This window comes from Nestor notabilis, unplaced genomic scaffold (genome assembly GCF_000696875.1).
Source record: "Nestor notabilis isolate BGI_N333 unplaced genomic scaffold, ASM69687v1 scaffold10871, whole genome shotgun sequence".
In the NCBI taxonomy this organism is placed as follows: domain Eukaryota; kingdom Metazoa; phylum Chordata; class Aves; order Psittaciformes; family Psittacidae; genus Nestor; species Nestor notabilis.
The window spans coordinates 101,793-118,745 of NW_009914243.1; positions in this window are offsets into that span (position 1 = coordinate 101,793).

Genomic DNA, 16,953 nt, shown 5'->3' on the forward strand with positions numbered 1-16,953 from the left:
GAAGGCAGTGGGAGTAAAGCTCTTCCAAAGAATTTTGAGGATTTGGGGATACAGGAATAGGAATGGATGTGTACACGTTTCTGTAAGTGCTGGTGAGGTTGTAATTGCTAGGACTGCAGTGGCTGCTTGTCTGTAATCTCTGCCACTGCTCCTTTACATTCACAACAGCTTTACTTCTAAAGAACCATTCTGACTACTGGTCTATAAATATAGATAGATAGATAGATAGATAGATATAAATATAGATATATATTTACATATAAATAAAACCATAGCTCAGATTCAGATAGGCAGAGATTTGTAGAACTACCATAATGATCACAGCAATGGTAATAAATTCCTTCTGACTCCTTATTAGGTGCACAGTTAATTTAGGGGCCAACTGAAAAGACATGAGGTCCTGAAACTGCAAGAATCAAGGCCGTGTTAAGATCTGACTAAATATATTTACAGAACTGTATCTCAATCCTGAATATTACAAATGTAATTTGATCAATGTCATTTTAAAAATAATTTTTAATTGATTTTTTTAACCTGTTCTTTCACAAGGTGTCAGATTAATTGAAAATATGTTCTTCGAAAATTAAAGTGCAATGCTGAGTGACCCATTTTCACGTGTGTACGTCTAAGCCTTTGTTTTAGGAATACATTCAGACTTTGAGGCCCTTATTCAGGTCTGTAAAACAGCATTACAAAAACCAGTGAGGTAAAAGTTAGTCCAGTTCTGGGATAGCTTTTAGCACATGCACCTGCTCTCTACACACACAAAAAAAATCTCAATTTTAATTAGTGATTTGGCATGGTCTGCTCTTCTTAACTAGCAGTGTCTTTTATTTCTTCATCTGACAGCCTCCTCACCCCCAGGGTGTGATGGAAAATGACTCATTTTCATATAAGGTAGAAGAGTTTAGTGAATATATGACCTACAGATTTTCCTGATTTTTTTATAGTATAATGTACTTTGATGCATTTCAAAGATAATCTGTCTGATGCTTTGCATATTCCGACTCAATTACAGTATGTCTTCAGATGATTTACTACACTCAGATAATTCTGAAACAGTCTAGCTATGGAGGGCATGCATACCACAGGCAGCTGCACAATTAGCCATAGAGTTCATAGGGGAAATTACATGTGTATGTGGAAGTGGGGAGGGTTGGCACGGGAAGAGTTACAAATAAGATGAGATATATGGCCCCATCTAGTAATCTCTGATGAGGTATTTCTGCCAGTTTCAGGGTATTTTGGCTAAAACCCAAATATTATTTAAGCATGGTCCCACTTCCAGACTCTCAGAGTAACGGTGATGAGAAGAGGAATGCTGAAAAAGTATTCTGAAGAAATTTCCAAGCTTACTTATTTCCTTTTCCAGTTTTATATCATAATATTCTAGTAAAATGCAGATGTATTTTGGGGCCAGAAAAGTCTGGAATAGCATTTTGGCTCTTTATTTGACCATATGTGTTAATGTTCCAGTGACTCCCTCTACATAAAATTAGCCTGGAATGAAGCGATCAGCACTTGAGAGCATTTCAAAGCCATAGTAATAGATCCAGACTTTTAAGGCCAGATGAGAACTGCAAGATCAGCCAGGCTGACCTCCTCTGAAACACACACTGTAGACAACTGGAAATAAAGATACACCTTTTCAGCCTTTCGGTGAATCCTGTGGCAGAGTAGGCACATCAGCCCAAAACAGGGGAGGTTCCCTTGTGCGTGATAGGGCTACCTCTGAACCACTAGACATCCCAGGGTCTTCTTGCCAAGCCACGCAGGTGTTTCCATTCACGAACATTTGAAGAAAACACCAAGATATTAAGTAATTTTGGGAGCAGAAAAGCTTTTCTGGAATTTGGGATTCCCTTGACTTACATAACGGTCATATTTACTTCTGCTTTATTTCAGCTAGTGGAGTTGTGGGGACTGGATTACCATGACCTGTTTACTTTTGGAATATTTTCTTCTCTCCAGGAATTCACTTATTTCCACCTCTCCAATCAAGCGTCAACCTGGCAAAAGAGTCATCTGTAAAACTTGCTGCACATCTGCAAATATCAAATGTCCACGAACAGGCAAAAGAACTCACTCCACTTACTTTTTTTCGTTGTCAGATGGTTTCATTTAGAACCCAAAGGGTCAGGAGTCACAGCATGACCTCATCAAATTAGACTCAACTGAGAGAGGTGTTTAGCACAACAAAAAGGAAGTAATCTGAAGGACATTAAATGCAAATGAGACTGCCATGTGCAAACTTCAAAAACACCTGATCCAAATGAACAGTGTTGACGGGGGTCGGAGGGGTGAGAAAGAAGGTTTCATATTTTCTTTGGGGTGTTTTTTTCAAGGACTATCAGCAATATTACATCCTGTAGAGCTGTCTGAAAATCGCAGAGCTGTGTGAATATTTAAACTTAAAAATACCCACTTTTACTCTTGCCATGTGAGAATATGTCTCTATTTACTAGTAAGAGTTTGATTGGCTCAGAGATCAAACATGGTAGCAACTGTTTTGCTTTTGGTGGGTTTGTATTTTCAGAGCGGGTTCACTATTGCATAAGTCTCTTTTTGAGGAGGCAATAAAACTTAATTCTGATTGCCTAATTGAAGAATTACCAGGCACCGTCAGTTGATGGTTCTTTTATACAGAGAAGAGAAAGCACATTAGAAGGTTTGCATATTTTCCCTTCAGGACATTAATCCATGCCCCCATTGGCTGAGATGTCTTTCAGCCATGAAGGCAATGGGGCAGTGAAGGTCTTGTTATAATGGAACCAGGCTATTTCCAGATAATGTGAGTCAGATTGACTTCAGGGATAGATCTGCTTTCCAGATGTTGGATATAGTCAAGTGGAGCAGGGAGACAGAGATGGCAGCTAAGTATAAGGAGAACCTTGGAGTAAATAAGAAGTCAAAAGTGCTGGATTTGCAATGAGTAGTGTTGAGATTTTCAACACTGTGTGAGTAGGGAAAAAGCTGATAAACAAATATTTGTTGCTGACAGGCACAGCAATGTCTGAGGCTATTGAGAAATGAGCCAAAATAAGACTGAACTGGAATCAAAATAGGACTGAAAGAAGTACTTTGTGAGAACTCAGGATCTAAATATGTCCATAAGAGTGCAACAGACTGGAAAGTAGTCAAAATGGCTGGTGAACAGGAAAGAAAACCAACCATATCTGCTCATAGAAAACTAGGACAAAATAATGCAATGAAGGCACGAAGTGTGATTCACAGAAAGGTAGGTACTATAAGAGCTATTAACAACCCCAAATATCTAATCCAAAGCCTGCAGAAGTCAGTGTAAGCTCTGTGCAAGTGTTAAGGCAGAGGGACTGGTTTTGTGTCTTTCTATGTGACTCTATTAATCCTGGTTCGTCTGCGCCCTGACAGCCATGAGATCCAAATTAGCTGCCTAACCAAGCAGCCAAGCTCTAGGCAGATCTGTACTACATATATCACACAAGACAGTAGCAGTTTGTATGGACAGTCTTTGAAACAGAGAAATACGGGATAATGGTGAGATCTTTGTGAGTGGTGGCCAGGCAGGCTGAGAGGTGACTGTCCATGTAGAAAGGAGATTATTTTATTCAGTGATAGGCAGATGGACAGATTGCATTATAAAGGTCTGTGCTTTTAGGAGTCTCTTCCCATCCTCAGTGCTCCCCTTTGTACCTGGGGTGGTCGAAATGCAGCCTTCTGCTCCTTTGAGGAACATGCAGAGCAAGCTAAGCTAGAAGGGCGAAGGGTGGGAGAGAGGGGCTGCGTGTGTTCCTCCCATGGCCTGTGGAAGGTGCTGCTTTTATTTCCTTCAGCATGAGCAGTTTTTCAAGCTACAACTGAGCCTTCAGAGAGGATGCAGCTCATGGGAACAAGACCAGCCCCATGATCAGGTGTCATTTTCTTAACCCGGCCAGTGAGTCTTATCTCAGGATCAGGCCAGCTGGCAGCAAGCTGAAGGCGATTGCTGGCGGTACAAGCAGTCAGGGGAGGTAGCAGGAGCTCTGTACAGTCAAGCATACACAGTCAGGGTGTGGGGGCTCACATCTGGCTGCAAGATGCTTTGAACAGTTTGTTGGACAAAGGCGCTTGGTCAAAAGAGGTCAGGGCAGGTTCAGTTGTACTGCCAAGGGTGAAAACTACAGTGAAAGTCAATAAAAGGCTCTCATGGCTTCTAGTTTACCCAAATAAGGAGAGAGAAGAATTGTTAACATAGGGTTTTCCCTTACCTTTTCAAGGTCATAGGAAGGTTAGCTCAGCTTCAAATTGCTGCATAAGCTTGAAAGGAAGAATGACAAAACGTGGATTAGGAAAATACATGGTCTTATTTTCAAAAGGTTGTTCTACTAAAATGTTGGAGGATGGTGGTCACCAGCAAGGTGAAGTGCAGGCAGTGTGGGAGGAACACTCAAAACTCTGTAGCTTTAGCATTTTTCTATGTGTTTTGGAAAAGGGTGTAATGACAAGAAAGATTCTGATGTTACAGCTGGGTGAACCTCAGTTACAAGATGTATGTTTCTAATGGTACTGGTCATTATCCATGGCAAATACAATGAGGACAATAGAGGGCTCTCTAGCTTGGTTGTTTTCTGGAAACTATGATTTAATTACAGAAATCATGGGCGTAATATGCCTATACGGTAGGTTGGTGAAATTGTATCACTGGGTTATTGAAGATAATCTGGTAGAGCTCGCTGACATAGGAAGCTGTTTCTTAAGCTCCCCTCTATATATAAAGGAAAGCATGATGGGCAAACCATGCTAGGCCACTGTAGCTCTACTTTAGAGACAGCGAGCATAACTGACTGAGGCAGACAGTGAATGAATTATTTTCACTGCTGAATAAACTAATTTTACTCTTTACAAGTAGTGTTTTAAATGAGAAAAAACCACCCACCTGTGTATAAATTCCTGTTTCTTTAACACAAGTTTTCAATATTTCCAAAGATACCTGAAGGGTTTGGTGCCAAATCCCATGATAAATTAATGGTGGCTGGATGTGAAAAGCCAACAAATATCTTCAGGCAGTTCAGTCATCAAGAAGCTAATGTCAATTTACAGTAGAAAATATCTTCCTTCATGCAGAAATAGGAATTGGTGGCTGTATGGAAGGGGGTATCAGAAAAAGTCTGTGCAGTCAGTTTATAAATCAAGGACTGTACCTTAAATGTTCTTCAAATGTTGCAGCATGGAAAAGTGTCATGGATTCTTCATCATTTTAGCCTCTCCCACCACAGTTACTCCAGTTGTTGACACTGTTTTCCCACTGATTGTACCATCATTAAAAATAGTAATACAAACAGAGAATTCAAAGAAACTCATGAACAAATACTTTATGGTATTTACAAGGTGCATTTTTAATGAGTTGATTTTTCTCCTCCTTAAGCATTGTTTCATCTGTATCTAGTAAAGTCCTAGATAAGATCAATTTACTAGATATAGAATATTAAATACAAATATTGGGTGCTCGTAATAGAAAAGTCTGAAAAACATATTAAAAACCAAAGCTTTCATGTAAACAACTAGAATAAATATATGAAAATTTGGATTCTCTTCATAAAATGTACTTCATATGTGTGTAGTTAAGAAACTGTCTATATTCATGTACATGTATGTGTGAGGATATATGTATTTGTGCACTCACTTAGCTCAGCTACACACGTATACACATTTTATACATTTATAACATCTGTTTATTGTACTGATACATGGTTTTCAACACTGTTGCGCTGCTTCAAACTGTTCAAAACCTAAACTGCTTAACACAAAATTCTAATACTCCAGCTGGAGGTAAATGTCACCCTTGTGAAATCATGAGCTATAAATATAGCTCTTTTTTTTTTTACTGTTTACTTCAGATAAATTATATTTTTAACTAGTGTGCTATCCTGAGGACATGGAAGCTTTCCATACATATATACAAGCCTTGACCATTATTTAGTGGAAATAATACCAAATTACACTAGGGTTGGAAAGACACTAAGCAGCCTGAAGCATGATACAATGGTTGAACTTAGAAGTTCAGCTCATTTGCAGAGATGTTACTGGTTCCAGCTGTGTTCTCTGTATAGGGGTTAGGGAAAAAATATACGTCCAGCTGGAGATCGAATGAGCTACACAGGGCACTATGTTCAGCCTCTGAATACACACCAGAAACTAAACAAAGAAATGCTTAAGATATACAGCACTGACTCAGAATAAAAACCAGCAATAGTAGTTGAACCGTGTTGTAATAACCTTATTGATATACTTTACCTCCTACATTCTTCCAGGGAACTTCTTCAGGTGACACTTTGTTTAATAAAGCAAAATACTCCTATATGTAACCTTTAGAATCTCCCTTAAAATCTTGAGTGATGTATTTTCATCACGGAAATTTATAGTAATATCAGCATCAGTAATTTATGTGTTTTAATTTAAAGCATCTGGTTTTAATTTATATAGTTCAAGGTATTTTCAGCAGTTGCCCATGAGTAAGCATTTGATCTTGATGCTATTTTTTGAGTCTATATTTGATGACCATCTTTCCAATGTGTGGGTTTTCATTACAAATTAAATCGTTTTTGTCTCAAACCAAAAATAAGCTTTTCACAAAGAAAGTGAAATTGTTTTTAAATAACTAAAAAGACTATTCTATATTTCAGTCAGGTTGGACAATGAAAACAGTCCTGTTCATTTCACATTTGGTTTCGGACGTTCTCACCTTTGGGTTTTTTTACAGACTGATTTGGTGCTGCTGTGCTGAATGATATTGAGACATAAGAAATCACCAACATAACAGAGAAGCTCTCCTATTAATTTCCAAATGTCAAGCAGGCTCAAGGCTTCCAGTTTAAAAGCAATGCTCTTCCTTTGTGGGACATCTGGCCTTGAGCAGCATTCTTAGCTTCCCTTGTGGTTTTAGGATGACTCATGAATTTTGATGGTTTTCTTGAAGATCCAGTTGTTAAAGTCCTGTAAATGCATTTGAATTTCATTCTATTTTAAAGAGAAGGGAATAGTTTTCTAGCTACTTGGCTGCAAGGAAGTAGTCAAGAATGCAAAGCTCAGAGGCTTAAACACATGAAGACATAAATGAAGGAAACCAACATTTTTTTTTGTCTGAAAACCCCATAAATGAAGAGGGACTTTCTGAATACATGGATGGGCAGTACTACAGGTGTCTTGTGAAAAAAGTCACTAAGATGGTTCCCTAATAGAAATTCCTTAGTTTCAACTCAAAGTAGTTCAGCTTGAATTACTCCTAGCTGCTTTCATCTGCTGTCCTGAGAAAGCTGGGTGTAAAGTTAGTTCAAACAGTTCATTTTGTACCTGGAGCCCCTTTTCTAGCAGAGAAAGAAGATATGGTGTGAGGTCTCTCCCATTGCCCTGCAGCTGGGGATGCTCTTTCTACATCTCAGTGCTTTGTTCTTTAGAAGAGGCTGGTTTACTGTGATGATGTATGTGTAGGGTACTTACTTAAACTAACATCATCTTGCTCCTGAAGTTCTCAAACATATGAAGTCCGCCTGATGTATGTTCCCTGTCAGTAAAAGAAGGAGGCATGAAAGACCAGAATTATGAGAAGGTGACTAGATACACTTATCATTTAAAATGCATCATCTTTTTTTGCTCTTTAATAAATTTATTAACTACAAATTAGAATCACAGAATCCCAGACTGGTTTGGGTTGGAAGGGACCTTAAAGTTCATCCAATTCCAACCCCCTGCCACGGGCAGGGACACCTTCCACTAGACCAGGTGGCTCCAAGCCCCGTCTTTCTAATCTTGAACTCCTGTGTAATGTAGCAAAGGATTGTGCCTTAATTCACTCCCCATAACTTATGGTGGATACAAAAAAGAGATTCAATCAGGAATATGACTCTGCCAGGACTCATTTCTCTGCAAATCATGATACCACGTTACATTTACCTGTGAATACAGCGGATTTCCAGAATTAGAAAGATTTTACATCAAGAGTGGGAGATCTCTCTCTAACTGCTCTACTTTTACTGAAATGAAGCAAATTAATCTAATCAGAGCCTTGGGCTGAACTTTTGGTTACCAGCCTTTTTGAAGCAAACCTCCATGATTTCTGGTTTTAAGAAGTCTTGGTTTCATGCCCGGAAGCTGGCCATGCTGGGAAGCCTCCCTGAAGTCTTTTAATGTTTCTAGCATATTTACCAGTACCTGAATGTAATAATAGAGAATTTTTATCCTGTGAACACAAGTCGTAGACTTCCGGAGCTCCAAACAGGAATGTCCTGCTTCTCTGAAAGGACAAACTATCTCTCTTTAGAAAGTAATCCAAAATAATTTGCCTTTGGGTATAAGAGCTGTAGGAGTGTTAGAAGGTCTCAGACCATAGCCTTGCAGTAAGCTGGTTTAATCAGAGTTATGGTAGCAATTTTATTTGAAGAAGTTCAAATTAATCTCTCTAAAAGAAAAAAAAAATACTAACAAGCCCAAATCTTAATTAAATGCTATATTTTATATTCTGTGAATAATATTGTTTAAGAAACATTTAATAATTGTATTTTCTTGTTTAGGATTAGCTGTTTAAAGACAAAAGACTCTAGGCTCCAATTAACTGCTGCCAAAAATTAATTTAAGGAGCCTAATTGACAACTTGCTTTAAGCTACATAAAATCTTGGCATAAAACTTATTGTCAGGGGAAAAATATTCCTAATTTATTACTTTATTATAAATGAAACTATTGACCAAAGTGCACTCACTCTACTGCAGCTGTTATGTAAAACAACAATATGTAGATGACGATGATAATGAGTCCTTGTCCTTACGTGTAAATACAAGTCACTCTAAAATTGTGCCGGTTGTTAACGACTGTTGGTGTCACCAGGGTAGAGAATAGCTGTGGAAGAGGCAGGAATCTTGTTTTCAGGCAGTGCTACTGGATCCCAGCCCATTCTCTGCGATGCCTCCCCTGTCGTGCAGTACTCATGGCGGTGAAATCGGGCTCCTGATGGGCTTCAGACAAAGCCTGTGAGCCCATTCTGCTCACCGTGAAAGCCGAGCCCGACTGCCTTCCACCACTATGCAAAAGAGAAATGTAAACTGTTCCACATGTGGGAGCAGAATGTGATCGCTGTGGGGAGAAGGTAGCAAGGCTATTAAATGTAAAACCAGGGCTGAACAATCAAAATACTTGTCTGCGAGTGTGCGAGATACTCGGATATCTGTGAACAGGGAGAGAAAATTAAAAGCTGTAAGTACATACTGTAAAGCTCTTTAGTTTCTTGTTTATGGTCGCAACGAGCCAACTTTCAAAGCCACTTCTTGAAACGTTGCCCGTGGTTTTCCACCTGCAACTAGTTAGACACAGAAGTCCTGTATTTTCTGCACTGGCACAGCTAATTTGCATCCCTGAATACCCGGCTGCTTTACGGAGCATTGGTGCCTGTGTGGGGCATGGCTCCCCAGCCTGACCCCAGGTATGTGCCATGCTGGATAGGCAGCCCTTTCCACACACCCATACCCATGCTGTGGGTTGATGCTGTACCTTCTGCACTTGGCTTTTCCGCTTGCTGCTTCTTGCCATCCATCCATCTCGACCCACTGCAACATGAGCCCGTCTACTTACTGCACGTTAGCCATTACACTGTGCATCTTTCTCTTAGGACTGCAAGAAATGATTGCATCAGGAAGGTAACTTACTGGCGTGCAGCTTTTCCAAGGAGCTTCTTTGAAGGCTAAAAAGGTTGCGTGGAAAATATAGTATCTTGGCTCAATTTTCATTGTCTAGGCACATTTCATTTCAGAAAATCACAAGCTACCAACACAACCATGTCATTGCAATTTTTCAAGCATTTTCTTTTTGTGCGTGTGTGTTTTATATCTCGGTGAAGTCACATCCCCCCCAGGCTATTGGAACAAAGCTCAGCTGAGAGCTGAATGTACCAAACAAGAAGAAATTATAAAGGAAAAGTTAATGTCTAAAACCATTAGTGTGGGGACTTCTCCCACAGCCTCCGTGAACCCTGGAGCAGCAACCTAAGTTCATTCCAAGAGCATGCTAGATCAGATTGATGTACAATGTCCATTCTGGCTGAGAACCTGTGAAAGCAAAACCCTCCCAACCAACAGCACAGCATCCATAAGGCCTAAGAGATGCTTTTGAAAAGCTCCCAGGGCACTGTGACCCTTCACACCCCTCCTCCACTGAACAAACTGTTTAAAGACCAAGATGTGCTGCAGAGATAAACCAGCACTAAAGAATTTACAGCAGGTGCTATTTGAAGAGACTTCGAACAATGCAGAATTACCTGTGCCCATTTAAGTCCATTAATCTTCTCTTGTAAAAATAGCAATAAACAGTGATTTAGAAGCAGGGAGGAGCGAAGCTGGAAGCCCTGAGGTTAATAGAGAGAAAGATCAGTGCTTATGGTTAATTTTCTTTCTGTCTGTGCAACAAGTGACTGAACTGCTGAAAAATGTAACTGCAAGTACCGCTTAGAAAATACTAAATTACAACTGTTGTGGCTGGCCTTATTTAGACAGGCCTTCAACCAGGTTGTACTAGGTGTTGTATAAATACACAAGTAATAGCATCCAATGCACGGAAAGAGTTTACAAACTGCAAAGATCCCCCCTAACAGATAGATGGGCGTGCACTGAATGCCCAGGGAAGGCACCACAGTCGAGAGGTGTCCTAAACCAGAGCAAATGCCTGAAATTGGAAGGTAAGCAACAGCGGTTAATCACAATAATTACCACCTGCTCAGCCATTATCTCAGCTGCGGCTGCTGATGTGTCCACAGCGTGTACCCTCAGCCTCAGAACAAAGTCTTATTATGATGGATAGGCTCTGGGTTTGAAACTAATAAAAAACGAGACCTGACCAGAGATGACTGGAGCCAAGGGGGATTCTTTTCCACTGGAACAAGCCCTGTGGCACCAGGAACCCATCAAGAAAAGGTGATTTACGTGAATACAGCCACAGAATATTTTCTTCCCGAATGAAAACAAATGAGCTGGCAAGGTATTAATTTAACATACTTGGCTTGTTAATGAGCAGTATATATTATAAAGGCTGCTTCTGTAAGGACTTTCTGCCTTTGCTGTGCAGGTGGCTTGTGTCTGCCCTGCCCTGGTATGGAGGTACCTCCCCCAGGGGCTTCGGGACCCATCATGTGCTGATCAGTGGATGCGCTTGCTCCCTTGAAAGCAAAGATGATTGTGACTTTAGTATGGCTGATGAAATTGTATTAGGTGTTAATGCTCTTCAGTGAGTTAATGTGAATTAAAAATGCCTTGTTTTTCTTCTGCATTAAAAAAATGAATTCATGAAATAATATTTGAAACTATTTTGATCGTGGATTTCTCAGGGCTTTCTTAATTGCTTTAAAGCAATTTAGATGAAAACCATTATTTTGTCACTCTTTTAAAAACACAACAGAAATCCTTGTCCCTTTTAAACCTAGCAAGCTCAAAATAATTCTGACAACACTTTCTCTTCAGTTTTTAAAAAGCAACATATTTCTGGTTTTGATCACAAAGTTGTAACTTTGGTTTTGAATGAGGGAATAATTTCAACAATAAATGATGAAAATAGATTAAAATCTGAGGAAGGAAGGAACTAGCATTATATAATACTATATAAACTAGCATTATATAAAAAATGTAAGATAATAAATACAGTTCCTAGAGTGAAGCAGATGACTAAATACCGATATAGTCAATTTAAACTTTAGCTAGTGGAAATATTTCCTTTACAAATTACACTCCTTTCTTCCTCCCTCTCCTCTCCCTGCGTGCCGAGTATCCTTTATTTCTGGACACTGGGCAACACAATGGAAAGAAAGCGAGACCTGAGCATCCAGGCAGAAAACCAGGCCTTGTACCAGAGCCAGGAGGCGGCCGGGATTCCCGCGCCGCACAATGCCACAGCATCGGCGTATAATGAACCCCAAGTGGCTGCCTTTCACATCTGAAGAGCTGAAACCGGCTGGATGCTGAACACCGCTGCTCCCAGCTCCAGCCTTCAAGTGACTCTTCTGCCCAACAATAACACTGAGAAAGGCACAAAGCCCACAGCTTCTGCCTGGCGCTTTTGGATGCAAACTGGACAAATATGTTCGGGTCAGCAGGACCACGATGCTCTTTGTTGGCAACTTAAATGCAGTCAATAAGAGGGAGCTGGCAAGGACTGTAATATTCAACAAACAGCATTTTCAGGAAGTGCAACTCCTCAATCTGGGTAAGGTTTGCAACAAAGCAAACAGTAATTCTGGAAATGGAGAGGCCTCCATCCGTCCGTCACGGGTTATTTTGCAACTTTGCTTGTGACTTACCTGAAAAGAATTCTTCTGCCCTGGTTCCTGATAAGGAACTTGCCCTTTCAAATTCCCCGCACAGCGCAGCGAGCCAGGGCACTCCCCCAGTTTCCTACACTTAAGCTTTCATCTGTGAAAAATCCTCTTTATTAAAGGCAAACTGCTTTATAATTGAGCTAAATCTCCAGCCTCCGTTGGAGGTAGCAGTGCCACGCACAGTTCACTGCAATGCCTGCTGTCCCAGGGATTTTTATGAGATCATATTTCAAGAGGAAATAAATTTCCTCCTCCGGTCTGATGCAATCAGTTCACCGAGTGGTAAATAGCGATGGATACCTCGTGTGTTGGTTCACAGAGTGTTTGTGGATAGTCTAAGATGAAAGTTGCCAGAGATAAGATCTTAATCACTGAAATCTGGAGAGCGATTGAGAAAATGGCCCCATAAGGATGTCAGGGCAGGTTCCCTGGAGGAAGCCCAGGAACCCCCTGCAGACACTCAGCACTAGCAGGACCCACAGGCCCCACTATTTATCAAATAGCCCATCTCAACAGAGCCCTGCTTCGATGACAGCTCCCAAATGACACTCTCCTCTCTGCTGGCAAGTCCCAAGGCACTCACTTGAATTGGTTCATCCCTAAACTGTAAAATTGTTTGGTGTAAGTACATCCATTTCACTTCTCTTTCAAGAAGCAAAGGAAGGTAATATCTTCCCATAATAGGTATTGTCATCCCTTGACCTACACAAATTCTCATGGGAAACCATAGATGGGCACTGCCTTGTGCTGTAAAAATCAGAGGACTGAGTTTTCAGGGAGCTGCTTTTGGAAAGGTGCTTTGGTAACATGCTCTAGGGATGGCACAGGCAATCCATAGGCACTATCTGATCCATGGAAGGATTGTTGTGTGCCCTATGGAGGCATTAACACCTCCTAGTAGTCACGACAGCTCCTGTTGTACCACCAGTTCTCCATGACAATTCTCCATGACCAGCAAGCAATGCAGCAAGTGTGGTCTTTGAGTCACGTTCAGACCTGAAGCCAAACTAGAGAAGTTCAAAGAAATGTGGAGTCATGCTGGTTTCCATCAGAGCTTTTCCCTAAAAACTACTCATTTTCCCCAGACAAGGCGGCAGAGACAGCTGGGTTGCCAGCAAGATTGCTAGCTTCTGGCAACTCCTTCTTGAATAAATCCTGTGGATCTCTGCTCCAAGAGAAGCAGGAAACTCAAAACTTCAAACTGCAATTTGAATCTTGTTCTTGCCAAGTTTGGATACATCACTCCCAAAATAAGACAGGAAGCCTCCTAGAAATTCAAAGATGTGGACCAGAAACTGAGGAAACTCAAGGCCAGGTTGGATGGGGCTTTGAGTAACCTGGTCTAGTGGAAGATGTCCCTGCTAGTGGCAGGGGGTTGGGACTGGATGAGCTTTAAGGTCCCTTCCAACCCAAACTAGTTTGGGATTCTATGAATTCCACTGTGTTCTGCCCAAACCATGGCCATCAGCTCCTGCCCTATTGCAATGACCTGTGGAGAACCCTCCTTCCACCAACACATTGGAGAGCACCTCTCAGCGCCATGTGAACTTCTCTTGGGAGTGGGCAATTTCCACACACTTGGATTTAGGAGAGATGTTTCACTGTCAGTTCCTGGAAGCAAAACAGGAGGTGTCAAACGTGTAACCCTTACCACTCTACCCCATCTAGGCTCATCACACAGGCCAAGATTTTACCTCTCATTTTGATAATCCCTCTTTCCTCACTTCTCAGTGGTTTTGCAGTAAAAAGATTGGTGTAAAAATCACCTCCATGGGATTTATGCTGCTTCTTTTTCATTAGGCACTCGCTATTTAGTGCTGCCTTAATGTGAGATTGTGAAATACCTAAAACAAAGCCTGATCTGGCAAGATAACAAACACCTGAATTGCTACTGAGATTGGTGGTAATTGCGTGTTAACACACACATCATGAACCAAAAATGCATGGATCAGAAAGGAACTCAGGGTTGGGTTCAGAAAGTGATGAAATGGGAAGCTATCTCAAGCGTTTTGATATGACATCCAAAGGATTTACCCAGGTCAGAACAACCTGATGAATTCACATGAAAGTGAATCTCCTTGGAAGCTTTCCTTCATCCTAGAGAAAGCACAAGGGATCAAAAAGAGTTCTTCACATGGGCACTGTGATACTCAGCTCAGGCAAACCTTTAACTTCACAGGAGAGAAAAAGAGGCTGATGGGATAAGTGTTAGGAAACAATATTCTCTTCCATGTACATCCACTATCTTTCCATACACAAACATGTTCATTTAAATTCACCTGCAATGCAATTTGAAAAACAGGGGGTTTTAGAACACTGCACAGGGGACAAACTCCTGAGAACTGTATTTTGTTTGAAAGGATGCAGGTTCATCCTCCAATGCATATATTTTTTGTGGAGTTTTTTACACCTTTTTTAGTACTAGGTCCTTCCTAGGACCTAAAATACATACTAATGAAAAATCTAAATTAAAAATCACTTGGGAAATTGACAAAGTTCAAGGGATTTTTAGTCATTCTCCTGACTTCTACCTGAATTTGTTTTAAAATATTGCTTTTACAAGGTGCCGAGGCTACAGGAGTGATCTAATGCTTCATTCAGACATTCCTCCTCTGATGATTTGATACATCATCTGCACATCTTTTGGAGCTAATGTCGGCTTCTCAATAGAAATATTGTCTTTTCTATTATTGCCCCCATTCTGCCAAGGATGCCTCTGTAAGATTTTTAGGTAAGAGAAAAGTTGGTCTGGACCAGGGTTTTGTTTTTGTTGATTTACCTTTGTGTTCTGATTTACCTTCACAACAACACCCAACAGCATGCTAATACATAGTTCACTGCCAGCAGAGTTCTACATTACATCAGGTTTTTAAAAATCCTGAGAAAATGGGCATAGTGCCTTACTCTATGGTGTAAGAAACGTGGTGATAGTACAGGAGCAGGCCCAGCTGCACCATTCCATCCTGGAGCTTCAGAACACATTTTTTCCCTAGTCAATGCTTGGGTCACTTTCTGGTTCAGAGTGGGAAAAAGCCCCAGTACAACTCACTGACTGGGCACAAACTACTTCCATTTCTTTTCCAGGCTGGAGGAGCTCAGAAACCCACTATCTTTGCCTGTAGGAGTCTGACACAACATACACCAAGCAGCCAGCATAAAGCCAACAAGGTTTTTGCTTCAATGGACAGGCTCGGCACTTAGAGAAAAATTATTGTAAAGCCAACCTCTGTGTATGTTGATCCCACTGAAAGGCCTTCGCTGCTAATCTCAATAGCCCTAATTTCTTTAGACATTCCAGGAGGATTTTGCGTCTCAGTCTAGACACACTTCATCCCTCTGTTTTGAGAGAGAAAGCCTTTTGAAACTGCCAGAGCTCCTTTGTTTTCCTGCTCTGAAGGGCTTTGGTGCCTGTGAACAAAATAGGATAGGCTAGAATGAAGATAGAGTCTTCAAAGCTTGCTGTTTCCCCATACATTTTTCAAGGTACAAGCTGTATATCTGAAGTTCCCAGTCTCTTTCTGATTCTTGTTTCTTAAAGTTCTCTATTAAAGTCCCTAAGAGCATGTGATCCAGAGTTCTTGTTCTGCCTCTGACATACTGAGGAAGTCCTCTCATCTTTCAGTTTCCTACAAATATTCTTTTTATTAGGCAAATTCATCATGTAACATCTATACAGTGTTTAAAGCCAGAGTCAGGACTAAAAAGGCGTAATCATGTCTGTTTGCATCCCCCCGTATGAAGTCTTCTATTCAAGAATGAATCTTGTAGGGTATAAATGCCTTCTGCTGGGATTTCTGAGTATTTCTGACATCAAAAAGAAGGAGACCTGACTATTATTTATATTTTTTTGATCACACAAGTGCTCACATATGGAAGACAAACAGTGCTTTTAAAGGTAAAGTAAGCTAATGCCCTTTGGGGCTGGTCCCATCATTGCGCTGCGGCTCATTCTGCAGTAAGTAAATCAGCGGCATCTTAGGTGCCACGGCAATGCAAAGTGCTTTATTATTTTCTTACCTTTCCGTAGAGTCCTCCTGAAAAATGTCACAAAGTGTGACTCATCACATCTGCATGAAGTTATGAAAAAAGTAAGCCTTGTTAACCTGCTGTTTGAAAACCAGAACACTTTTATCAGTTCATATAATTGCTAACCCCTTATTCACTGTTCAACACTGAAGGGTTCTTTGCCTCCTAAGATCCCACTAATTGCTGACAGATTTGATTTCTCTGTGACAGCAGGAGTCCTGTTTCTGGCCTTTACATCAAGTAATTGCTTTATTTTTCTCCCTCTGCTCTGAAAAACGGAATTCCCTTCTCCCCTGCTTGAACCTCTGTAATGACTTCTTTCTATGTTATTAAATCCTTGCCATTTAAATCACATTTAGAGATGTTTTGAATAACTGATTCCAATTACTAAGGCTCTTACTAAGGAGCAGCTGAAAACGCAAGTCATTACTTGCCCATACACAAGCAGCTACACCTTGCAGCAAAGTCTCTGGTGGACCGTATTTTATTTCTACTCAGTAAGGTGCAATTTATACTCACAGGAGGCGGGTGTTCAACAAATATACAGCTGCTGGAGCCCTTGTAACTTGTCACTTGTGCAAAATAGAGATCTGTTTTTTATATTTATTTCATAAATAGTGC